The sequence below is a fragment of the Arctopsyche grandis genome, chromosome 11 (assembly GCF_051622035.1).
Source record: "Arctopsyche grandis isolate Sample6627 chromosome 11, ASM5162203v2, whole genome shotgun sequence".
NCBI classification, from domain to species: domain Eukaryota; kingdom Metazoa; phylum Arthropoda; class Insecta; order Trichoptera; family Hydropsychidae; genus Arctopsyche; species Arctopsyche grandis.
This window is the reverse complement of record NC_135365.1, coordinates 2,300,071-2,327,133: the sequence shown is the minus strand read 5'-3', so window position 1 is coordinate 2,327,133 and position 27,063 is coordinate 2,300,071. Positions and strand designations below refer to the sequence as shown.

Genomic DNA, 27,063 nt, shown 5'->3' with positions numbered 1-27,063 from the left:
TAAGTGGTTTCAAGGATTAGCGACAGGCTAAGTGCAAGTAAGCTAAACAATGGCTACCGAGTTGGCTGTTATTGGTCTTTTCTCAGAATTGACCTGTACCGTGGGACCGAATGTCGTGGGAAGACATATCCGTACGTGACCATAACAATAGGTAAACAAATTAGACGTCGAAGATGTCCTGAGAGATCTATCCCTTATAAGGCGATAATTAGGCGATATCATGTCATTCTGGACTGAGAACTACCAGTGCGTGTATCTCCTTAATCATCAATAAATGCTGTGAAACGACTAAGGCCTTTTATTGGATCCTCCACCCACCCCTACGCAACAATATAATTCATATATTTTTTTATGAATTGCATTAATAAGAAACATATTTTGAATTTCTAGTTAAACAGTTTTTTTTTAATTATTTGGGTTAAGTTTAGAAAATAAAAGGCTGTATGTTGGAGACCTGGAATATGTTGTACCTTTCATCGTCAGAAAATTTTACTTCTTATTTGAATCGCCACTCAAGTATTTACGTCCTTAGCAAAATATCCTTTTACCGTGGCCTTGTTTGAGTTACAGAAAATACTTTTTGTTTTATGACCTGGTCATCACCCGTTTATAAATCTCAAAGCAGCCGCTAAGTGCTGTCCCTTTTCTTGTTGCTCAAAGAAATATACGCCTATTCCTTAAAAAAAGTCTGAATATATTTTTTAGTCTTCTATGGAAATTTGAAATTCATAATTGTTAACTTTAAAAAGCCTATTTATCGATCAAAAATTCTGTTTTTTTAAAAATGGTTAAATAACCGTTTTTCGGTTTCAATTTTAGGGTGCCACGACATAAGGTCCAATGATATAAGATCTAACGACAAATGTTCCACGACAGAAGATCCAGCCGATAGAATGTCGGAAGCCCTACATTCGTAGTAATTTACATTAAAGCGCTTGTAATTTTTATTTAGATTTTAATTACGAATTATTTTGGGATTTATTTCTTCAAAGCACACATACTTAAGTACCACTTTTTATTGTCCACTGTATTTGTACACACAGATGGAATTTTCGGTAGGCTTTTGCAGGCATCACAATAAAGTGGAATTTGCGCGATTAGCACCGACAATTTTCAGCCCCTTCGTTTTTTTGTCCTCTCCCTCGTTTTGTGCCGTAAACGAAATTCGTAATATAAAAATGCGTAATTCACTTTGAAAGCCCTTGCATACATATACATATATACATATGTATACATGATTCGTACTAAATACGGCGTGCTTCCGGTAGAAATTTGTGTCTCGCTGATTTTAATCAAACTTGTTCACCTGAAAATTGCTTCGAAATTTGAATAACTTTACCTTCTAGGTGATTTTTAATATAACAGTCATAATTAAAAATATAAAGTATAACATATGTACGCATACGAGTAGCATAAAATAATATCTGTTAATTTCATATACATATTTTTACGTATCACGTTCCGTTATAGTTGATAAACATCGAAACCATCAGATTTACTGAGCCAGCAGTATGGCTCGGTGATTGCGTTTATGTTTAGCACTGATAATTTCCAGGATCGATCCCGTGCTAATATTTAATACTGATGGTCAGAATTGGATATTTGTGACTCCAAGTCGATCGTTTCTTATCAGATTTAGCCAATTTATCTGATTTTAATTAAAACGGTTTAAATAAATTGGCAAAAATCATACTACCCGCTATGTCACAAATATATATAAATTTGATGTATGTACAATATGTAAAAATTTATGTATAAGTCTTAATCCATAGATGTCTCTATGGATTAATTAATTGTTAATTTCGTGTTCTTCAGTCAGTGTTTTATGTAATAAAAATACTGCAACGTTTGTAATTAATTGTCTAGGAAGACGCACTGGGATCTACCTGTTAGGCCTTCTTGGTATATGTATATCTTTGTAAAAATTCAATATAATAAAAATAAACCGCACCGAAGTACGAGAGTCAGTATTTTTAGTCAGAACATCAGACCAAGACAAGCCAGCATTGATTTAACCAGCATCAGCATAAGCTCTTGTCAATAAATACACGCCTCTCAAGTTCATCGTTCCAATATTCAGTTCGACTTTCAAGATCAAAAGTGTTTTTCAAATACAATAGAGATAGTGAAAAGTGTACCTTGTAAAAAATAAAGGATTCAGTCTTAAAATAATGTCTTTCGTAAGAAAAACTTTAAATTAAATAGAAATGAAAAAGTATTATTCCTTCGGATGTTGACTGAATAGTCATTATTCCAATGAATTAAAAAAAAATAAACATTTGGAACGTGAACGTGAACGTGACAATATAGAACTAGACAAGTAGATGTGACGAATTTCCACTTTCCGTTTCCATATAATAATGACAATAATAATTTTTAAATATAATAATAAATAAATAAATAACTTAAATAATTAATAAATCAATAGACAATAGTTTATGTTGATCGGTGTAGCGGTTCCATCCATCGCATATATGTACAGTGATGAACGGGAATGAGTAGTCACGGCAGAAAGAAATTTGACAATACTTAAATACGACAACGTAGAGAGGCCGCGCTCATCCTGAGAATGACCTCAAAGTGAGATACATCCATACATACATACATGCCCTTCCACAAACATCGGCTGGCCAGAACTTGGATTTATGACTCCAAGTCGATTGTTCCCTATCCAGAGTTCACCAATTTATCTGATTTTCATTGAAACGGCTCCAACAAATTGGCAAACTTACCCATTTTCAATCAACATTTCCATTACCATTAGCAAATCTCAAGGTTTTAGCAATCTTGAATTTCACTGAATTGTATAAAATGCTGCAAATTTACAAATCTGACCATTAATGTATCTGAGAATGTTAATTGATAAGTTTTTACTGAATTTCGCTGAATTGTTTAAAAATGCTGCAAATTTACAAATTTGACCATAGATGTCTCTGTGGGTGTTAATTGATATGTATTTACTTCGTATAATACTTATAATATAAAAACCGACTGTCACTAAATATTTTTGTATGTTTCGGACGATCAACCAGTATGGGGAACCAATCACAGCCGAGTAATCGAGACGCTGGTAAGCATGGTAGTGGGGAAGTGGGGGAGTGGGGATGGTGACGAGCGTCATCGCATTTGTTGGGCGTCTCTGGGCCCTGGGGGCCCTGGGGGCGAAGCCCCAGAGTGCCAGAGGCGTCAGGGCACGGGGGGCGAAGCCCTCAGGGCTCACACACACACACATTCATTCATCATTTCAAACAGGTTGGATTGCTAAGTATATAATGTGCCACTTTTATTGCGATTAATATTACGTGCGCCTGCGCCAATAAATTACTTTACATTATACATTAAACTACATATAACTTTATTTTTATTCGTGTTTCGAATCCTTTTCGAAACCACCCGTTGAAATCAACGGGCACAACACTAGTATCAAATGTTTCTGACCAGGAAGGCGCATCGGGGTTACCTGTTAGGCCTTCCTGGTATTGATTAAAAAATAAATAAATAAATTCGATGCGCTGCAACTAAGGTAGCCCAAAGAGAGCACCGTAGCATTTGTCCTTCTGTACTTTTATCCTCTTCATTGTCTCCTACTTGTCGATAGTTCTCTAGTATAGAGGCTAGTACAAAATGACAGAAATAATTATCTCCTCAACCTCTATACTGGAGTGTTAAAAAGGTTTTACTAACATACATATTTGATCTTACACATAAAGCTCCTCTTTGCCTTTCAATTTCACGGTCATTGGAGAGGTTCACCGTCAGAAAGTGTCCCAGTTACTTAACTTCCCGCACGGTTTCAAAATTTTGTCCATGTAAAATTGTGTTAGGAACAAAATTAGTATCTTGACCGTATCGGAAAATCGAGACCATCGATTTATATGGTGCCAAGAGCACCATATCGTCCGCATAGTTAATATGGTTACCGCATCTTCCTTCGATGTGGTACTCGACTCCAGCCTGCCGAAGGCAATACGAAACTTCATCTATATACATACATATTGAATAAACCGGGATATATTGACCCATCCTGTCTAAAACCGCATTTCAAGGAAGCGAGATCAGAGTAAGCATTCCCTCAGCGTACATGATTGAATTTTTTGGGGTGCCAAGACGCTAAAAAACTGAGAATTTGCTTTGGAGCTCCCCTTTTTGACAGTTCGTAAAAAAGTAAATCATGATTTACTCAATCGAAGACCTCGGAAAAATCTAGAAAAAAGGCATATATAAAAGTTTTCCGAGAGAAATAAAAATCAACGATGTATCTCTTTTGTAGAGTGTAGATGGCCAGAATCTAAACTGTTCCTTGAATACAAACTGTTCATCAGCTGACAAAGTGGCCATTTATTCTAACACACAGTAAATTTAATTCTAAAAAAAGTCTAGATAAAATGGTGGTGGGAGTGATTACGCGACATCTCGTTCACGGATGTGTCGTTCACCGACAACTCGCTCACAGCATTTCGTTCAGCGATATCTCGTTCACTGATACTTTATTCAGCGACATCTCGCTCACTGACGCTTCGTTCACTGACGGCTCATTTACGACAGCTCACAACAGTTCGTTCACAGATGTTTCGTTATAATAATATTTCGTTATAATAACTCGAATTTTTGTGAAAGGTATCGCACAGGGTTGCCTATTTGTCGGAACCGTTTCAATGAAATCAGGTCAATTGACAAACTCTGATAGCAAACGATCGACCTTGGAGTCACATATTCAAGGTCTGGCCAGTAGCGTACAAGATAGAACCCGTGACCTCACAATTGAAAGCTAACATTACATGCTAGCCATTTATATATGCTGTTGGTTATTTATTTTATTTCATAGAACACTTGCCTCTACTGAATGCTCCAAAGCGACAAGTGCACTTAAACATATACGATACAATCAATCAATATGTTTTATTTATTGCATTGATTGAGCATTTTATACAATGCAAATTCATACACACATTCATACAAAATGTTTGTATGAACATCATTTTGTAATCTAATTGGTGAACCTCAAGACGCTGAATAACTTGAGCAAGAGAGATAGGAAAGAAGATGCCAATTTTTACAGGAACCGTCTCAAAGAAAATCTGATAAAAAATATTGACCTGGAGTCGATAACCAAGGTCTGGCCAGCAGCGGGACTCTAGTGGGACTCGAACCCGTGACCACTCTTCTCGAAAGCATAATATTCTAACTAATAGTCCACGCCACTGGTAATGATTAAAGTGATCATGAAACCGATAATTTTTATATTGAAGCTTCTATTTTGACTAAGGCCTTCTATTTTCTAGACGGGAGAGGCTCGCTGCAAAAATATTTGTCCAAAAGTGAAACGGCAACGTTCGAAATCAAGCACCCATAGAAAAAGAATCACAATAGAGAGTCGACAAGTTATCGACTCGCGGTCGGGGAAAATATTTCAGCGCACCGGAAGTGATCAAAATCGATTGTGTCGCCACGCGATTTTCCCCGCGTTTTCCCGCTGGCCCGCATTGCAAAAACGGTCGTTTTTTTTACGCCTTGTTTTACGGCCTGGGCGGGTCTGTGTTTCGCTTTACGACGTGTTTAGCCGAACACCAGATATCCTGATTGCCTACTCGGGGCTTTGCCAACCCTAATCCGGACCCGGATTTCTTTAGAAACACAATGTTAAATTAAAACACACGCCGTGAGATTTGCACCTCTCTCTTTCTCTTTGTGATAACGGTAATGTAAAAGTTGTGTTTCCAAGTAAAGCGTCTTTACACAAGAGAGTAAGCTGAATTCATGAGACTGGCCGCAAAACGAAATGGTAAATCAACAAAAATATAACAATTTACAGTCAACGCGCGCTAGCGACTGTAGTTTAATGAATTTATTGATTTTTTTGAATTGCCAGAAGTAATCGGCTCTAATCGCGGTAAGTGTATGGGTTGCTGTATATATTATTACTTTAACAATAGATGAAGTTTTGTGATCATGTAAAAATTTGAACCCGAGATTTTGATAGATTCGAACACAGAATCAATCACTCATCACGTTTTCATGGTCTAGAAAAATTGTGTTTTTGGATAAAATTATCTACAAAACCGCTCAAAAGATCAGACTTAACTTTTTTTACATCTAATAGGAATTATAAATTTTATACACTAATGGTTTTTAAATATTTTGAAAACTATTAAAGTATAACTCAACCGGAAGTAGTTCAACCGGACTACCTCAACCGAAAGTAGTTCTTAATCGATGTTTTTCTTAGAAATATTTAAGTTTATTAAACTGAAATTTCATATCTAGAAGTAAATGTTTAATACCAAATTATTTATAAAATTTGGTGACCATCTGTCAACCGGAAGTGGCAGTTTACTCGTGTTCGATTTCGTCTTCCACTGTTTTTTTCGACCCCTTAAACATCTGTGCTCTCCATAAGGAAATTTAAGTATAATACCGGAAGTGGAATTTGTTTCTCTTAATAAAGTCAAAAACGTTGAGTTACCACATACACATAAAATATAAGATAGTTTGTAAAATTGAGAAAATTGCAATTAAAAATAAATTTACAAAATATAATATGGAAAAATCTTAATTTGGTTTCAGAAATAATAATGCGTTGAATATTTCACTGTCGACTCTATTTCTAATTTTTGTTTTCATCCACCCTACATTCAATAAAAATCCGTGAAGAGATATACTTTAAGCCGTGAAATGTCAGATTTGACACATTTGGCCATAAATCAATATATATCGTGTATTACCCTACAAGAAGCTACACGCCAAATTTGAAATTTATATATACATTCATATGAGAGTTAAAACTATAAATATTTATATATTAGAGATAACGAGAACCAATAGAGCAAATTTCATAAAATATAGAGTGAATTATAGGCGTTTAAACAATTAAAATTGATAAGGCCGTGTCATGGCGAACAGTTTACGCCTTGTTAAACAACGCTTGTTAAACGTCAGGGATATTTACTTTCCCTGTTTTTAAAACGCGTTGTATATGATATTTTATCTCCAACGTAATGGCAGACGATACATTAACGTGTATTGATGACCCAAATGAGCAATATAGCAAAGTATGAAAACGATCGGATAAGAGATAAAAATGACCACTGACACGAAAGCCATGTGAAACGTAAAGGAGGTAAGTAAAAATACACATCCACACGCTATTAATGTCGGTTTTATTCTTAATAGGGCATGGTATAGGATATCCATGCATTTTGTTTTTGTTTTCAAATTTGTTGAATTTTTTGAAATCTTCTTTTATTTATTATGCTATTTTATTTTTGAAATGATTTTTATCAATTCTTGTTCCATAATTGTTCCTAAATTTTTAGTGTTAATTTCATTTATTCTATGTCAGTAGAGTCAGTAGAGTTAGTTATTTCTGAAACTAGTATTTTTCCATCAGTTCAATTGCAAATGATAGAATTTCAGATTTTGGAGCATATTAAAAAAAATCGTCTGATTTTGGAACAATTTATTTAGGTAAATAAGTAATGTTATTACCGTCTTATTACGTCTTTCATTCGTTCTGTTTTTTTTTTATTTTCGGGAAGAATTCTGAGAATCGGCACGTGGCATTCAATCGACGAATATACATATGTACATATGTATGATGTCAAATACATACATTTGTGTATACGAATATGATATAAATTTACATGTATTGTAAGATCGCGAAATATAACTCGTTTATGAAATGTTTTAAAAAAATAACTTTTTTTAAATAGTTGTTGAAGTATTCGAATAACGAATGACTGAAAAATCAGAAGAATAATTCGAATATTCAATTAAGATCCCTAGTTGGTTCCCTGGCCTTTTTTGCTGACCATACCTTGAATATGTGACTCCAAGTCAATCATTTCCAAATAGAGTTCGCCAATTCATCTAATTTCAATGAAACATCTCCACGAAATCGGAAATCTTTCCTGTCTCTCGTAAAATTCGAGTTTATAGTTTTTCGAATTTGCTGATATGCTAACAAAAATGTACATAGGTATTTCTTGAAATATTAGTATTATCGAATTTGTCGTATATTTTTGTAATTGAGGAAGGCGAAATGAGGTTTACCTGTTAGGCCTTTCTGGTATATACATATGTATATATGTATGTATGTATGTATAAAATAAAATAACGGAAAACAATATGAAGCATATTAAAAATAAAATTTTAATTTCAATAAAACAAAATATGTTGATGAAATTATTAATTAAGCCTTCAAAAAATACTTTCCGCATACCTTCCCGGAAATTCAATTCAAACTCAAAAACCTTTCCAAATAATGCCAAATTTATTGATATTTTCACATTGTATTATATAATAATATACATTATTATAATTTTACATGAAACATTTCACTATCATTTCATATGCTGAGCAGATTTGAAAACAACGTTCTTTTCCCTGCCTGCTAAGAAAACAATATTATTATCATGAGGAAAATTCACCCAGCTGGAAAATTAATACAACAGTTGTTGTAGATCCTGGCAACACATTAAGTAGGTATATTATATAATATAATAATACAGAGATGAAAGACAACAAACAACGAAACCGCATTGATAAATAAGATACATACATAAGTCGTTCACCGAAAACAAATTATAATATAATATAAACGATATCCTAAAAAAACATATTACAATACATTAGCCAAATAGCACACGATAATAAAACGAAAAGGAAAATCATTCAAATGTAAAACGTATCCAAACAACTCGATCACATCCACAACAAATGAAATTAATTCGATTCAAACCCATATATACAATGTATAGGTATTTTACAAAATAATTTAATAATAATACGCCTTGGCAAATTATCGTTATGGAAAATTTTCCGAACATACTCAATTTTGTCCTACGTTATGCCGGTCCATTAGGTTTAGAGCAGATTAGATTCACCGGATAAATTAATTAGTTTAACCTCTGCCTGGACAGACGAGGAACCAGAAGTTCAACTTGAAAACGAATGCAAATGGAAAACTCATGTTCAAAGATTATTATATCATAAGCGACGCGAAAAAGTTCGGAAAAGTGGAATATAGGCACGCGCGAGAAAACTCAGTAATATAAGTATTATTTATTATATATATATATATATATATATATACATACATACGAATACACCGAGTACGGAAATTCGCAATTCAAATTGGCATCTGCATAATCAAAGGGCGAAATATGAAAGATGTCTTTTGAAAGGACGTGCCTTTCAAACTGAATATATGTTTTGCAAGTTTGAAATTGCATTCGATATAAATTGTATGCAGTTCCACGCATCAAATTTGTTATTAATGGAATCCTTAGACCTTTTTCCTTTATCTATGTACGTAGTAACAATAGATGAAGTTTTGTGATCATGTGAAAATTCTAACTCGAGATTATGACTGATTCGAACTCAGAATCGATCACTGATCACGCTTTCATGATCTAGAAAAAATGTGTGTGTTTGTGTATTTTGGAGATTTTTAAAACACCGTTATTCCTATCGAACTGAAACTTATAAGTATAAGTAATATATGTACATATTTTGGAAGCTAAAGTGCACATTTGAATGGACCAAGTACTATTTTCGTAATTGAACCAAATGCACTCTATTATACGAGCCCAAATGCACTCTATTAAACAAACTGAAACTTAGTATCGGTTACTGAAATTCTGCTCGATACGATATTATATTTTACAGATTTTTAAGTTGACCGGAAATGGTACCTCCCTTATAGGTGTCTTCTTTGTTTATGTTTTTGAATTCAATTATCTCCCAAACCGTTAAATGAATTGGATTGAAGTTTTTTTTACATGTAATAGAAATTATAAATTCTATACCCAAATATTTTTACCTGAACCGGAAGTAGTACTTTAACGTTAGAAAATCGAGGTTTTTTATGTTTTCTTCAGGAACCTTTTGGTTTATTGATTTGAAATTTCATATCTAGAAGTTTAAGTTTAATACCAAGTTATATATAAAATTTGGTTAGCATCCGTCAACAGGAAGTGACAGTTCGATTTTTCTTCCACTATTTTTTTCGACCCCTTAAACATGTGTGCTCTTCACAAAAAAATCAAGTATAATCCTCGTATCAATGTGATGAAAATAAAAAAATAAATCATTAAATTTAATAAACCGGAAGTGGGATTTTTTCCTCGTAGGAAAGAAATGTTGTGACCACCCGACTTTTTTAAGGTCTACCTCACGGGCCCGAATGTGAAACGCCCGAAAACGCAAATATCGGAAGGCAAAGATCGAAAATCGAAAGATCTTAAGTCGAAAGATCAAAAAAAAGGGTGCATGGTAAACGGTACATACTCACTTGATTTGCGCGAGCAGGATATAACAGGAACAAGAGGAACAGGTTTTTCCTCCCATATTCTGCGCGCGCACATTAATATTCGACCCCTTAAACATGTGTGCTCTTCACGAAAAAATCAAGTATAATCCTCGTATCAATGTGATGAAAATAAAAAAATAAATCATTAAATTTAATTAACCGGAAGTGGGATTTTTTCCTCGTAGGAAAGAAATGTTGTGACCACCCGAATTTTTTCGGGTCTACCTCAGGGGCCCGAATGTGAAACTCCCGAAAACGCAAATATCGGAAGGCAAAGATCATACTCGGTAATACTAATGGTAAACAGTACATACTCACTTAATTTGCGCGAGCAAGATATAACAGGAACAAGAGGAACAGGTTTTTCCTCCCGTATTCTGCGCGCGCACATTAATACGGGAGGAAAAGCCTGTTCCTCTTGTTCCTGTTGTATCCTGCTCGCGCAAATTAAGTGAGTATATATTCGGGCCCGTCACGGAGACCGACTTTTTTCATGTCCTTGAACGTATCAAGCTGAAAAATAATATTTGTATGCTTTGGTAAGAATTCGTAAATCAGAAGTAGTAATTTTTTTTAAACAATATTTAATTATTTTATTTTTACCTTTTCCACTATTTTAATCTTCTTGATTTTTATTGTGTATAATACTGATAGTGATATTAAGTAATAAAAAAAATTTGAACACAATCCGACAACCGGAAGTAGAACTTTTATCTTGTGTAGGTTTCCCTACATTTACGCCCAATTTACGAAATTTACGACCATAGATAAAGTCACATTCGATTTTTTTCTTCTAACCTTCACCGGGAAACGCCTGGCTTTGCTGGACAACGCCAGCCAGCCTCAATAAAAATCGGAGTACAATCATCAAACCTGCATCACGTTTTATTCTGCTTATCATACAAACCCACCCCTCATTTCTGACAACGGGGTGTTTTGTAGTACAGCAGGGGATATTGTGTGTGTGTGTATAGGTAAACGTATAATACATTCGAACACACAACTATCAGAATGAAAACGGTCCCGAGTCTTTCATCAATATTGGCAATGGTTTATCTGAAAATAGCATTCTATGCGCTTGTTTCCGTTCGAACGCACAACGTCCATACAAACACACGTATTATATTGGAATGCCACTGTTGCGCGAACACTTTATACATCGATCGAAATTTATTATAACTGAAAAATATACGGCTGCCGGTACACCTGGGAGTATCTCTAACTTATCTAGTCGACGATCCACGTATAAAAGAAAACAAGAATTGGGGAGAAAGAAGGCTGTGTTGGTAGAGAGCGATAGCGAAATTTCAGCATATTGCGATTTTATGAACATCACTTTGGTGCGCGTACGGCAAAGTGCACAAAAGAAAACTCTTGATCCTATGTGTGTGCTCTCTTTTATCTTAATCTTAAAGTGGTTCATTGAAATTGTATGTTAATACACATGTACATATGTATATGAATAAATAATGCGAGATATGAAATTCGATACTTTACCGACTATAATTTGACTTGAGTTCAAAATATACTTTAAATTTTAAATGTAAATTTGATATAAAGTCTTCTTTGTATAGTAATATAATACAGGGATAATTTTTTTTTTTATATACATACATATGTATGTGTTACACCGAATCCGTGAAATCGTCTATTACGCGCATTCGGCAAGAGAATTGCCGAATGCGTGAAAAATGCAAGCATGTTGCCCAGTTCACGGTTGTGGCAAATTTTTTGGCGAATGCGTGTATTCGGCAAGAATTTGTCTGCTCAAAGCATGGAGTCGGCAAATAGACAGCAGCTCTCCGGTGTTGTTTTTTAGAACTGGACAGCATGGACAAGTGACAGCTGAATGAAGATGTTTAATTTAGTTTAATTTAAATATTATTATGTATAATATGACTACATTTCATTGATAATTTTAATTATCAATGAAAAAATAATATGACGATTTTTTTTCCAAAATTAAGCTTTTCCGATTTGGAAGCCGCTATTATTGAAATAAATACACAATTTTCAATATATATGTAGGTACATATGAATGCATATAATCATCATTTGAATAAATATAACATTGAACTGGATATAATGGAAAGTATAATCATGTAAGCGTATTCGAATTCGATGGAAAATTCCATTCTCTTTTATGCGTACAATATGTATTTGGGAAACAAATACGAAAGCTTGTTTGTTTGGAATGGAATGAAAAACCTATTCATGCGATGACAGATTATCTATTACATGTATGGGACACACAATTGAAATTCAAACGCAATAAATTTGCAAAGGAAAACCCATCAAAGCTAGCGAACCAGTTTGTATGTATTTAATTTGCGCTTTTGAATACAAAGCACAATTCCTAATTGGTAACATTGCGACAACAAATTAGCTCATAATTAAATCTGTGTTTTATCATCCAAATAAACGTATGTAGTACATACATATGTATGTAGTATTTATACAAAACCCTCCCAAACAATACGAACATAAAGGATACCCCCTTTGTGCAAAAGTTCATCCAAGTATGACACGGAACTTGCCAACTTTACAGCTAATTATTTGCTCTACGAATGCAAGCCATAACATTATGTATGTGTACATATATGTATGTAATATATACATCAAGAAAATATTTCTACTGCATATTCATAGATTTTTACTAGATTTGCTCTGTTGGTTCAGTGACATTCCTGTCTGTCAAAAATTTGTGATATTATTTCGAACCAATTCCACTCTTCAGATCCCTTTGATATTGTAGCATATGCTAAAAAGAGCCACAGTTATAATTGGTTTTCGAGGATTACTAACGAATCATCCGCCAACATATGAACTTTACATACATCAAATACTTTCACCAAATCATTAATATAGAAAATAAACAACACATGTCCTAATTTAGACCCCTGTAGTACTCCATATGGAATAATCAAATTTTTAGAAACTCTTTCATTGGTTTTCACATTCTGTCTTCTATTATTCAGATAACATTTTAAAGAAAGATTTCAACCATATCGTATTGTACATAGCATATGCTAAAAGTTTTAATTGGTTTTCGAGGATTATTTCCAGGTTTAAGTTCAATCGGCAATATCAGGCGGCTTATTAAGTGATTTTGAGGGCAACAATGGAGACCCTCGGATTAGGCCGAGTAGCATCCCCGCTAGAGTTATCAGAACCGACAGCCTTCCTGATATATATCTATGTAAAATAAAATAAAATTTGATACTGTAGCATATGCTAAAAGGAGCCGCCGTTATAATTGGTTTTCGAGGATTATCTCCAGGCTTAAGTCTTGCCGGCTAACAATGGAGACCCCTCCGAATGGACTTAGTGGTCGGTAACGGCACCCAGCTATTTCCCACTAGAGTTCTCAGAACTGACAGCGCAAAACCGTGGGACTGCATATCTGGTACGTGACTATAACAATAGGTAAAAAAACGTGTTGAGGAAGATGCACTGAGCGACCTGCCCTTTATAAGCATTCCATAATTTTCCAAGGCATTCTGGCCATACCAAGACCATACCATACCAAGGCCATACCAAGGCATTCTGGACGGAGCACTGGCAGTGCGTGGATCTCCTTAATCACCCAATAAATGCTGTGAAGTGACTTTGGCCTTTTATTTGGATCCTACACCAACCCCTACGCAACAGTATAATCAGAAAAACAATATAATCAGATAATCAAAAAAATATAGCAATCTTTTAAAACCATGAAAAAGACATAAAATCCAAAATTACCATCATGGAAGTGAGACGAACGACTTTAGTATGCATTTGAAATCGGTATTTGAACATAAACAATAAATAATTTTATCAAAATTTTTGTTTTCTTTGATATTAGACGATAACATTAAAGTCGCTTGTGAATGACGGCCTCTGTTTGGCGCGTTTCCTCGATTAGGTTTTACACCTTAATTCTGATAATTGGCAAGACATCTGCATGAGTGATATCTCAATAGAAAGGAGAATAAACAGCCATGTTTTTATAAAGGTTTTACCTCTTAAAATAATTTTTGTTATTTTTTTATATACAAAAAAAATATCGGATTTTTCCTACTTGATAAATTCTTGAAATCTTACGGTGCCACTATTATTTTTTTCAGTTGACACAGATGGTTGTATTTGTTTTTATTTGATTGAATAAATATTAGACATACAAAAAAATAATAACTTACTAACATACCTCTTTTAACTTGGGCATTATTAGCAATTAACTGTGAGATTTTGGTGTTTTTACTAAAAATCTTTAAAAATGAAATAAAAAAAACCATTAGACTTTGGACTGAAGTATATGTGGCTCAAAATGTTGGAAATTATGTAAGCTATCAACTTTTCAAGGCTTTGTATCCACCTACCGGACACCCTGTATATATGTATATATTATTTTTATTTTATTACAACTAAACATGCAACATAATATATAACTATCATTAAAATTATCGAACCAAATCAGTGGAAATTTTCACGGAACAAAACAAAACAAACCATCTACGATAATTGCACATCTAGCTTTGATTCGATCGATTGACTTCAGACAAACGGTCGACAGGACACAGTCTATACCGAAGGTTCTACGAGCTATAGACAAAAGAACGGGGAAAAGGGTCAGGTGGACGTGGAAAAGGAAAGGGGAATGTTTGGGGGGGGGGGGTTCAGGTTGCGTTAATTAATTTTCACGCGACGCCACTGATCCCATTGTCAACGTTCGAATTGACTGCCAAAACCACCGGAATTATCACACTGTATCATCGAATAATTTAATATCGCGTCGTAATATACGGAGGATTATAAACAGAAAAAAATACACCCCTCCCCTATCTTCTTGCTTTATTCTAACATTATTATAATAATAATAATAATTTAACCCTTTGTTTGACGAGAGCAAATGATCGATCCGTGTTGACACGACGAAATCGGTGTTTGCGCTCGTTGAGTTTGGATTGCTCCGAATGGTCAAATGAATAATATATATATATTTTATATATGTACATATATTCAGTATATGTATGTATATATGTATACGTGTGATGGGTATTGAAGACGTGAGATTTGATCGAAGACGACAGGATACAATGCGGGTCTGGTAAAAATGGTTCGTTTGTGCGAAAAAACCTATTCGTTCTATCGAATGAATTATGCTATTCTCAATAAATTCGAATTATATAATACCAACGTGTACGGGCTGGAAATGTATAGCATATAAATATAAGAAGTATATGGTCTAGATTATGTAATATTTCATTATTACTAGACCACACAATTGAAAGCATTACACGCTATCCATTTTCTATACTTCTGGTTAATTTATGTAATTATATATTTATTTATTTAAGTTTAAGTTTGGACCATTTTGGCATTACAGGAGTCCCTAAATGCACCACAATGGTCGAAAAATACAAAGAGATGAGAAATATATATATACATATATATATATACATACCTATAAATACACAGACAATAAATGAAAATACAAAGTAGTAAAAATAAGTTTTTTAAAAACCAGCCTCTTCGATGTCCAAAACCAGCCCTTTTAAGTATGAAAATATAGTGTGAAAAAAAGAAAAAGTTATAGGCGTTTAAACAATTAAAATCTGACATAGCAAGATGGTGGCGAACAGGGAATAAAACGATCCCGTTCCCGTTCCCGTTCCCGTTCCCGTTCCCGTTCCCGTTCCCGTTCCCGTTCCCGTTCCCGTTCCCGTTCCCGTTCCCGTTCCCGTTCCCGTTCCCGTTCCCGTTCCCGTTCCCGTTCCCGTTCCCGTTCCCGTTCCCGTTCCCGTTCCCGTTCCCGTTCCCGTTCCCGTTCCCGTTCCCGTTCCCGTTCCCGTTCCCGTTCCCGTTCCCGTTCCCGTTCCCGTTCCCGTTCCCGTTCCCGTTCCCGTTCCCGTTCCCGTTCCCGTTCCCGTTCCCGTTCTCGTTCCTTTTCCCATTTGTCGGAAAAACGCAGACAGCGAACAAATTTGAAATAATTCAATTGTTTGTTTATTTAAACACAACACATTTATGTTGCAATGTTTACCCTAACAACAGAACAATGCGTCGCAATGACTCTCATTCCCCTTTTTCCCGTTCCGTTCCCGTTTTTGGGCGACTATTTTTCACACTATTCTTCCCGGACATGCATACAACAAATCCTGAAAGTTCCATCGTAATCAGTTCAATGGTTTAGGAGCCTATTCGAGACAGACAGACACACAAACATTGACTTTTATTACATACCTCTTATACAGTTCACATGGTTTTCGTGCTAGTGGTAATTTTTTATATCTCTTATCTCTTATCCGATCGTTTTCATACTTTGCCATATTGCTCATCAATATACGTTAATGTATCGTCTGCCAATACGTTGGAGATAAAATATCGTATACAATGCGTATCAAATATCCACAATTTTGGGTACGGTGACGGTAAGCTACTATAATCTATCTTCAACCTTTTCGCCGTGATATGGCCATATCAGATTTTAATTGCTTAAACGCCTATAATTCACTCTATATTTTATAAAATTTGCTCTATAGGTTCTCGTTATCTCTAATATATAAATATATATAGTTTTAACTCTCCTATGTATATATAAATTTCAAATTTGGCATCTAGCTTCATGTAATGTAATACACGATATATATTGATTTTTGATCAAATATGTCAGATTTGACATTTCACTGCTAAAAGTATATCTCTTCACTGAGTTTTATCTGTGAGATAAGTATTCAATAAGAAGTTATGTTGTATCTAATTGTTAATATGATTTACAATAAGCTTACATACATACATCACATACAATTAGTTCAACAGCTACCCATAACCTCAAATTTCATTGTTTATTTCTCCAAAACAAACTTTCTAACCAATACAAGCTTAATATATGTACACAGATCAAACAGATAGTTTTATTTTTAGTTATCAGCTGATTTATATATGTATATAGATATAATATATATATATATATATATATATATATATATATATATATATATATATATATATATATATATATATATATATATATATAATATTACATTTTTAATTACACCCAGCACTGAATTCTCATCCGTCAAGAATGCAAATAAACAAATCACACCATAATCGACGACAGCAACAATTGTTTGAGGGCTGACAAAGACCTTGCGGAAATGCGCCTTCGTCAAAGTTGGCATCCGGGCTTTGAGATGAGTCTCTCCGTATCTGCGATGGGATGGTGTGTACCAGGCTCAATGTTAAGACTTTGTACACAATGTTCACAGGCACAGGCGAATAGGCGCCTGCCTGTCCACAATGGCCGACATGAAACAACACGTGAGCCGGCTTGATAACGTCTAAACGACCAACGGTGACGACTACTACCACCCCCTCACTACCACCCACCGTCTGGGGGACGCGGGTGGTAATTACGGCGACTGTTGCCACCCGCTTTTCACCGGTTTTTCCGGATGGGGACTTGAGACGTCGCGGACCGTTACAGCTATCCCATTTACAGCGTGCGATTACGATCTCTGCTAGGCTTTCATAGGGTTTCAGTGTTTGAATGTGTAAAATGTAGTTGGTTTGGGTAGCTTTTTGACACGATGCAATGGTGCATGGGATCGATTCAATTAAACTTTAACATCAAGTAAGTTCCTGCACACTTAGTGGTAGTATTTGCTTTGGATACGATTTCCTCGAGATGAAATCCAATTGAATTAGAATGTAGTAAATGTTCGAAAATCAATTGCTCAAATGTCGTATTACTAAAAAGGAGAGTTCACCATTTTCCATTTGCGGCACGGCTAGCATATTATGCTTCCGAGCAGAGTGGCCAATTTGTATAGTAAAATGCTGCAATAATTTATCCATAGATGTCACTGTGCATGATCTTTATGGTGACACGACAACTCGTTCACAGATTTTCCGTAAACCGAGGATGCGCTCCAGGCATTACGTATACGGCCATTTCTTTCACAGACCGTCTGTTATCGGTGAACATGATTTACAAAAAGCTTACATACATTTAGTTTTTTACAATAAGCTTACATACATACATCACATACAATTAGTTCAACAGCTACCCATAACCTCAAATTTCATTGTTTATTTCTCCAAAACAAACTTTCTAACCAATACAAGCTTAATATATTATATGTACACAGATCAAACAGTGATAGTTTTATTTTTAGTTATCAGCTGATTTATATATGTATATAGATATAATATATATAATATCTCTTTCACAGACCGTCTATTATCGGTGAACAGACGGTCTGTGAAAGAGATGGCTGCATACGTAATGCCATAGTAAACGAGATATTGGTGAACAGACGGGGTGAGAAAGAAATGGCCGTATACGTAATACCTGGAGCGCATCCTCGGTTTACGGAAAATCCGTGAACGAGTTGTCAGGTAACCGATCTTTATTTGAATTCGAATTGTAAAAAAATGCTTGTATTAATTGTATTAATTTATTGTATCTGTACTAGTACACTAGTTGCTTCGGAGCGATCAATAAAATGAAATAAAAATACTAAGAAGAATATATGTATCAACCAGCAGCGTGGACTAGTTGTTAGAATATTATGCTGTCGAGCAGAGTGGTCACGGTTTGATTCCCACTAGTAGCTGTTAGTCAGACCTTGGTTTGTGACTCCAGGTCGATCGTTTCCTTTCAGAGTTTGCCAATTCATTTGATTTAATTGTAATTTTGAGAAACGGTCATGGAAATTAGCTTACTTCTATATGTACAATGACTTTCTTAGTTAATTATTATATATATCAACCAGCAGCGTAGACTAGTGGTTAGAATATTAGCCAGCAGCATAGCTCGGTCGTTAAACTTCTGCCTAACACCGACTGGCGCCGGGTTCGATCCCATGAGCTGACCTCGATTGAAACGAAATTTTCTGAGTATATCTGTAGTGCTGCTGGTCAGACCTGGATATTTGTGACTCCAGGTCGATCGTTTCCTATCAGAATTTGCCAATTTTCTCTGATTTCATTGTTGAAACGGTTCCCGATTAAAAATTTGTTAAATTCCTTCCTAACTAATATGACACCATTATTTTGAGTATGATTAATGTACAATAAAATGTATGTACAATTCATAGATGTCTCGTTAATTTGCAAGTTTTCAGTGTCTCGTAATTCAGTGACTTGTATAAACAAAATTTTGTATTGTTTGTAATTGGCCAGGAAGGCACATTGGGGTTTACCTATAAGGCCTTCCTGGTATAAAATGTAATAAAAAAAAAAATATATATATTATGCTGTCGAGCAAAGTAGTCGTGGTTCGATTCCCACTAGTAGCTGTTTGCCAGAATTTGGTTTGTGACTCCAGATTAGGGTTGCCAGATGGTATCCAAAAGAAGGACATGTCCTCCTTTTTCATGTTTTGTCCTCCCGTCCTCCCTTACCTACTGTGAGTCCTCCTTTTTGCTAAACATCGGGCGGGACTTATTTATGATGATTTAGTTTCATGCATTGAGTTCTTGAGCATCAGAGGTGTAGAGATTGACGATGTTAAGCTACACGATCAATTTTATAACTTGATTTCATTTCTTAAATCAAAATCAGATGAAGATGAAGCATATTATGATTTGAAGTTCCACGAGCAGTGGACAATCTACTTCAAAAGTATTAAAAACATTGAATGTTTCTCAGAACTGCTCAAGTTCTGCGAGATTTATTTTTGTATAAGCGCACATAATGCAAATGTGGAAAGAGTTTTTTCACTGATTAATACTCAGTGGAGCAAAGAGAGGAATAGACTAAGTGTGCAGTCAGTTAAATCTTCAATTCTTACTCAATGCAACTTCAAAAACATGACATGTGAAGATTTTTATAATTATTTGTTAAAAAACCAAGAACGTCTTTCCAAAATTGGCAGCTCAGCTAAATATGATTAAAATAAAGTAAAATAATATAAAAAATTCGTTTAATTTCTGAATGTCCTCCTTTTTTTACAGAAAATCCTCCTTTTTAGACCCATCTGCCCTCCTTTATCAAATTATCATCTGGCAACCCTAATCCAGATCGATCGTTTACTTTCAGTGTTTGCCAATTTTTCTGATTTTCAATGAAATGTTTACTGTAAATTGGCGTCTCCTTTCCGATCTCTTTTGCAAATCTTTTTATTAAGCGTCTTGAGGTTCGCCAATTTGTATAATAAAATGCTGTAATAGTTTATCCATAGATGTCATTGTGATTGATCTTTATATGAATTCGCATTGTACATATAAAAATGCTTGTATTATATTAATTTTATTATACCTACAAGCATTAAGCTTGTAATAATAAAAATAGCACTGTTTTTTATTTAGGAAATAAATGTTTATGAGGGTTTATATACCTATACAGAAGCCGAAGCCATGACGCAAACAAACGTTGCCAAGAGAATTATCTCTCACGTTTGCAATCGTACTTATAAAATGAATACAAAAAGAACGAAGCTTTGTAAAAATGATAATTAATTGGCATGGCGACTTATGGCCAGTCCGCAGTATTGCGTCAAACTATACAAAAAATGTATGAATTCCTATCAAAGACCACAACAAACGAAACTATTGTTAATGCCAACGACAACGATTCCAAAAAAATTCAATACAATATTATAAAAAACGAGCTTTTGCAACATGACAATGAACTTTAGTGTGTGTAGATCTACATATGTACATTAAAAACATAAAGAGACTTTATAACATACTAACATTCGCATTACAAATAACAATAGATACAAATTCCACCCGGGAAGCCTTGCTCACGATATCGACTGATTTTCCAAACCGAATTTTCAACAGCGAGTTTTCCGAACGCTTTGAATAATGGATCGTGTTAATTAATAAGCCACTTATCTTCACCGTCCTATGAGGGCACATTAATTATTTAAAAAAAACACCGTTTACGAATAGGTACTCTTTGTGATGATACCAACTCGATTTCATAAATAATAAACGCGTTGAATTCCACACGTTAACAAAGCGAACTGATACTTTTACATACATAATACATATGTATGCTATGAATGCGAGCCAAAAGTACGATAAAAACGTGCTTCAAAAGCGCGATGTTTCATATTTGTGCACATTCTGTGAATAATTCACCGTTATTGAACTCGTTTCCGTGCAAATTTCGTAAAAATAAAATTTATAATGTGTTTTTGTGTTTTATCGCATGTTTTGAAATGGGAAAATAGCCTCAATTGAGTCAATTATAAAGGTGATTTATACCATTTATTTCAAAGAACACTTTTTAAATTTAAGTCTAATTCAAGTATAAGCTCTTTGTCCTTGTTATTGGTAAAGAAAATGCTCATTTGAAAGAGATTCTTAGTGGTGTAATAACTTACTGACTACACACTCTTTGAAATGTTAACAAAGATTTCCTAGTAAACGATTAATTATGTTTTGGAATAAATATATGATAAAATAAATACCTTCAGTTTACCAGAAAGCTGTGCTCGGATGTGAGATGTTGTTTTCGTCGGTGGAAATCTGCTGAAAATGGAAAAACAAAAAGATATTACATACATATATAATATATTAAAACATTTATGAGCACAACACGTCTAGACTCCAGATTTGTAATACTAAAACATGCTTTATTTCAAAACAGATATTCTTAACGTATGAATGTATCACACTTTATACAAATACAGTTTTAGAAGATACAAATATATTAATATTAACATATGTGTACTGCATAAAAAATATTCGGTTGTAACCAACCCACGACTTTATCTATGTATTTGAGGAATATAAGAAAGATAAAAACGAAATTTGATAGCAAAACACACACACGTTCATACATACCAGTTATGAGAGCATTTTCGTTATAAATTGAGCGCAAATGTAGGTAATCGTACACAGACAAAAGGATGACTTCCGGTCATCGGAAGTTGTTAAATATTTTATTACTTTAAATATTATACATAAAATATAAAGAAGACAAAAACAATTTCAAAAAGTCAAAATGAATTAATGAAATATTGTTAATTATATAAATAATTAAAAAAAATTACCACTTCCGGTTTAAAAATTCTTACCAAAACCTTACAAACTCTAAGTTAGTACATAAAGAATATAAATATAATGTTTCAGCTTGATACGTTCAGGGCTGTGGAAAAAAATCGTGTGGTCACAGCATTTTTGACTTTTCTAGGAGGAAAAAATCCCACTTCCGGTTTATTAAATTTGATATTTTTTTATTTTCATCACATTGAATTTTGTCGTGAAGAGCACACAAGTTGAAAGGATCGATAAAAATAGTGGAAGAAAAATCGAACAATAGTAAACTGCCATTTCCGGTTGACGGGTGCTCACCAAATTTTATATATAACTTAGTATTAAGCTTAACCTTGTATATATGAAATTTCAGTTCAATAAACTAAAAGGTTTCTAAGAGAAACATAAAAAACCTCGATTCTCTAGAGTAAAAGTATTACTTACGGTTCAGGTAAAAATAATAAAAAAATATAATAAAATTTATAATTTTTATTACATTAAAAAATTTTCAGTCGGATTCAGTTAGTGGTTTGGGAAATAAATGAATTCAAAAACTTAATTAAATCAGCTGATAACTAAAAATAATTGTATGTGATGTATGTATGTAAGCTTATTGTAAAAAACGAAATGTATGTAAGCTTATTGTAAATCATATTAACAATAAGATACAACATAACTTCTTATTGAATACTTATCTCGCAGATGAAACTCAGTGAAGAGATATACTTTTAGCAGTGAAAGGTCAGATCTGACATATTTGACCAAAAATCAATATATATCGTTTATTACATTACATGAAACTAGACGCCAAATTTGAAATTTATATATACATATGAGAGTTAAAACTACAAATATTTAAATATTAGAGTTGACGAGAACCTATAGAGCAAATTTTATAAAATATAGAGTGAATTATAGGCGTTTAAACAATTAAAATCTGATATGGCCATATCATTGCGAAAAGGTTGAAGATAGATTAAAGTAGCTTGCCGTCACCGTCATAGACGTCACAGTACGCGATATTGTGGATATTTGATTCGCATTGTATACGATATTTTATCTCCAAATTAATGGTAGACGATACATTAACGTATATTGATGACCAAAATGAGCAATATGGCAAAGTATGAAAACGATCGGATAAGAGATAAGAGATATAAAAAATTACCACTAACACGAAAACCATGTGAACTGTATAAAAGGTACGTAAAAAAAAGAGGACACTTATTAGGGGAAGTACCATTTCCGGTCAACTTAAAAATTGAAAAAAATTTACGTTGTATCAATAAAAATTTCAGTAACCGATACTAAGTTTCAGTTCGATAGGACTAACAGTGTTCAAAAAATCCCCATAATACACACAGACTCACATAGAAAACATATCAGTCAAATTGGGCTCGTATAATAGAGTGCATTTGGTGCAATTACGAAAATAGTACTTGATCCATTCAAATGTGCACTTTAGCTTCCAAAATATAAACCAAAGGATTAGGTTATGTTTGTGCAGCAGCAATTTGTACGAGTCTGATTCAATTCTGAGTCAGGTCAAGTTTCACAAAGCTCTCCCTATGTAATATTATATACGTATCTCCAGAGTATATGTGATAATTTTCACTTCTAATTGCGAAAGCTATGAAGGCTCTGCCGCAAAGCAGAACAGTTTTAGATCGGTCTGCTGGATATTGAGTTATTCCAGTTAATTTATACACTCCTCTTTCGATTAATCAAACATGCAGAGCATTGTAGCAAATCAAGCCCAGATGGGTAGAATAGGTAAGCTTAAATATCATAAAATATTCAACTTTCAAACGTTCGTCTAAAATTGGCAGTAGAATTTTCTCGGAAAATCCGTACATTGACAACGGCCCTTTTACGATCATGCCGCATTTTTTTTTTCCAAACGATCTTCCATATCATCCCCGACAATATGTATGTATGTGATGAGTGTGCGAATCGTCCTGTACATATGTATGTACATACATATACATATATATATATATAGAGGATTTTACGATGCGACTGTCTGTCAAAAACGAGGCCTCATTATCTATATGAACGATCGGCTCGGTGTAAAACTTTTCAGTTTTTATTGCAAATGAAAAGCGTGCCCGTTTTCCCAAATCGAGCATTTACTATGCATCTCATATAATTTAATTAACCCTGTAAGTGGCGGTTTTTCGTCGGGCTAAAGCTCGAATCACGGGTGTGGAACTTTCGTCATTTTTACGAGGTCGTCCTCCAAGTTTCAGACTTTCGCGTGAAAATCAAAACAAACTTTGATTTTGTATGGCGAAATTTTTTTTTTAAATTAAAGACGATAATTTTTGAGTGTTGTGCGTTTTTATTTTTTTATATTATATTTTATTTTTTAAATCTCAATAGAATCAATTAGAGATTAGTCTAAATAAATCTTTGGGGAATAATTACAGCATAATAGGAAAAAAGCTCAAGCTACCTATTTATAATTCTTATAAATCCTCACATTACATTTTATACATAATATTAACTAATGAATATCTAAAGTCGACGTTCTTAGGCAGATTGTGTTTAGGTAATCTGTGTTTATACCTGAAGGGTATAAACATGTTGTTGTAATCACCGAGACTCTTCACAGGTGTGTTAGTATGGTCATTAGTAATTATGTCATATAATCTACTGGTTAGTTTGTAAGTAATGTCTGTGACTAACGGAATATTATTTATGGCATGCAGTTTTTTCAGATAAGTATACATGGGTGTGTTGTAAATTATTTTTAGGGATTTATTTTGTATCAATTAGAGCTTGAAATAATTAGTATTGGAGGCAAAAGTGGATGTGAATATAATTTTTAAACAGTCAATAAAGATAGTATACATACATATGTACGTATATTTGATTTTGATTTTTAAATTATTTTTATTACTACTAAATTATGTTAACAATACATCTTATATCTATTTTAATAGCTACTGATCTACTGATCATTTTCCATTTTATAATTTTAATTTAATTTTGTTAGTAATCATAGTATTATATTATTCTAATGTGAATGTACAGCATAATAGGAAAAATAGCTCAAAAATCTATTTACAATGCTTTTAAATGCTCATAATATATCTAATACATAATAATAATTAAAGACTCTTTAAAGTCGATGACCTAAAGCAGATTGTGTTTAGGTAATCTGTGTTTATACCTTAAGGGTATAGACATTTTGTTGTAATCACCGAGACTCTTCACAAGTGTGTAACAATTAGTTATTAGTAATTCTGTCATAGAATCTACTGGTTAGTTTGTTAGTAATGTCTTTAGCAAAATTTTGTGTCATTGTATATGTATATTTGTATAGGAAATTTAGATTTTTTAAAAAGCTCAAAAATGGTGTAAAATTTGTAGAATTGTATAACACCGAGCAATAAAAAATTTCCAGTGGAAGTGGAAATTACTCAATCTCTACTTTAGTTTTAGTTTAAGTTTTACCATTTAATATAATCGCATGGGCTATGGAATATTAAGCTATTAATCAAAAATAAATAAAAGAAATGTTTTTTTCAAATACCTTCTAAATATATTTAATTTAATATTTATATTATTAATACAAGAAAAAAATGGTAAAAACTACCTACCTATCTACAAACGTATAAACAATATAAAACACCAAATAGAAAAATTAATTAATAAATTAATTAAATAAATTTTCAATAGATGGCGCTTAATTCTTAGAGACTTATTTCCATAGAGGAAACATTGGTAGCAAACAGTATACATAGTAGTTTTTATTGATCCGTTATTATATTCGTACGTTTTGTTGGTTTTGTTTTAACTGTAACCTACATAATGTGTCGAATCGAAACGACTATTATAGTACGGCAAGCGTTATCGCACACAGACACACAGAATAGCGCTATTATAGACTCCAAGTCGATCGTTTCTTATCAGAGCTTGCCAATTTATCTGATTTCATTGTTGAAACGGTACCACCATAAATTTGGCAAAAATCATCCTACCCGCTATGTCACAAATACTTGATTTTAATTTACGTTCAATATCCACAAGTCTAAATCCACAGATGTCTATATGGATTAATTCATTAATTAATTAATTGTTAATATCGTGTTCTTAAGTCTTTCGAAATACAGCGATTTTTGTAATAAAAATGCTGCAATGTTTGTAATCAATTGTCTAGGAAGGCGCATAGGAATCTACCCGTTAGGCCTTCCTGGTATATATCTATGTGAAATAAAATAAAATAAACTAAAACTCGATGTTTGTTGCTTATTGTAATTAAAAGCTTGCTGTCACCATATTGTCAAGCTTAAGTATAATCACCAGTTACATGAATTAAATCAGTAATATTATATAAAATTAAAAAAAAAGTGCATCTATAAATATGATATGTCAACCGGTTGTTATAGATATTTTAAAATATAAAATATTTTTTTCTGCATTTAAATATGTATGTATATTGAATTTAAGAGGGTTGGATAGCAGCGTCACTTTTGAATATCGCTTTATAAAAAATGTTGTTTTTGTTTCTGTCTTCGAGCTACAGCCCGAACTACCACGAAAGTGAGTGAGAGTGTGTGTGTGCGCGCGCGTTTTGCATCGAGCACAAATTCCCAAACATCGAATATTATTGATGTATTATTGATGCGAGCGGGAAATATTTGTACTTGCAACGTTTGGGAACATGCATCTTTCGTAATATGCTGTTTCGGTCGCTCGCGCTTATGAATGTATTTACGCGTCCCGCTTCTTTGAATTCTCCTTTCCGTCGTGTCATATGCATATCGTTCAGCGTTTGTT

General features: G+C 33.7%; 1 protein-coding gene across 6 annotated transcripts in view; it reads right to left on the bottom strand.

Annotated features, from left to right (window-relative positions):
- The window catches only part of LOC143919169 (GTP-binding protein Di-Ras2), a 238,437-nt gene that overhangs the window by 149,682 nt on the left and 61,692 nt on the right, over positions 1-27,063 (bottom strand). For 4 of the 6 annotated variants that reach the window (XM_077441367.1, XM_077441369.1, XM_077441372.1 and 1 more), the window contains exon 2: positions 21,711-21,771. The gene's annotated coding sequence lies outside the window, so the exon portion shown is untranslated. The remainder of the gene's footprint in view (positions 1-21,710; positions 21,772-27,063) is intronic. The other 2 variants (XM_077441373.1, XM_077441371.1) reach the window with 1 other exon arrangement.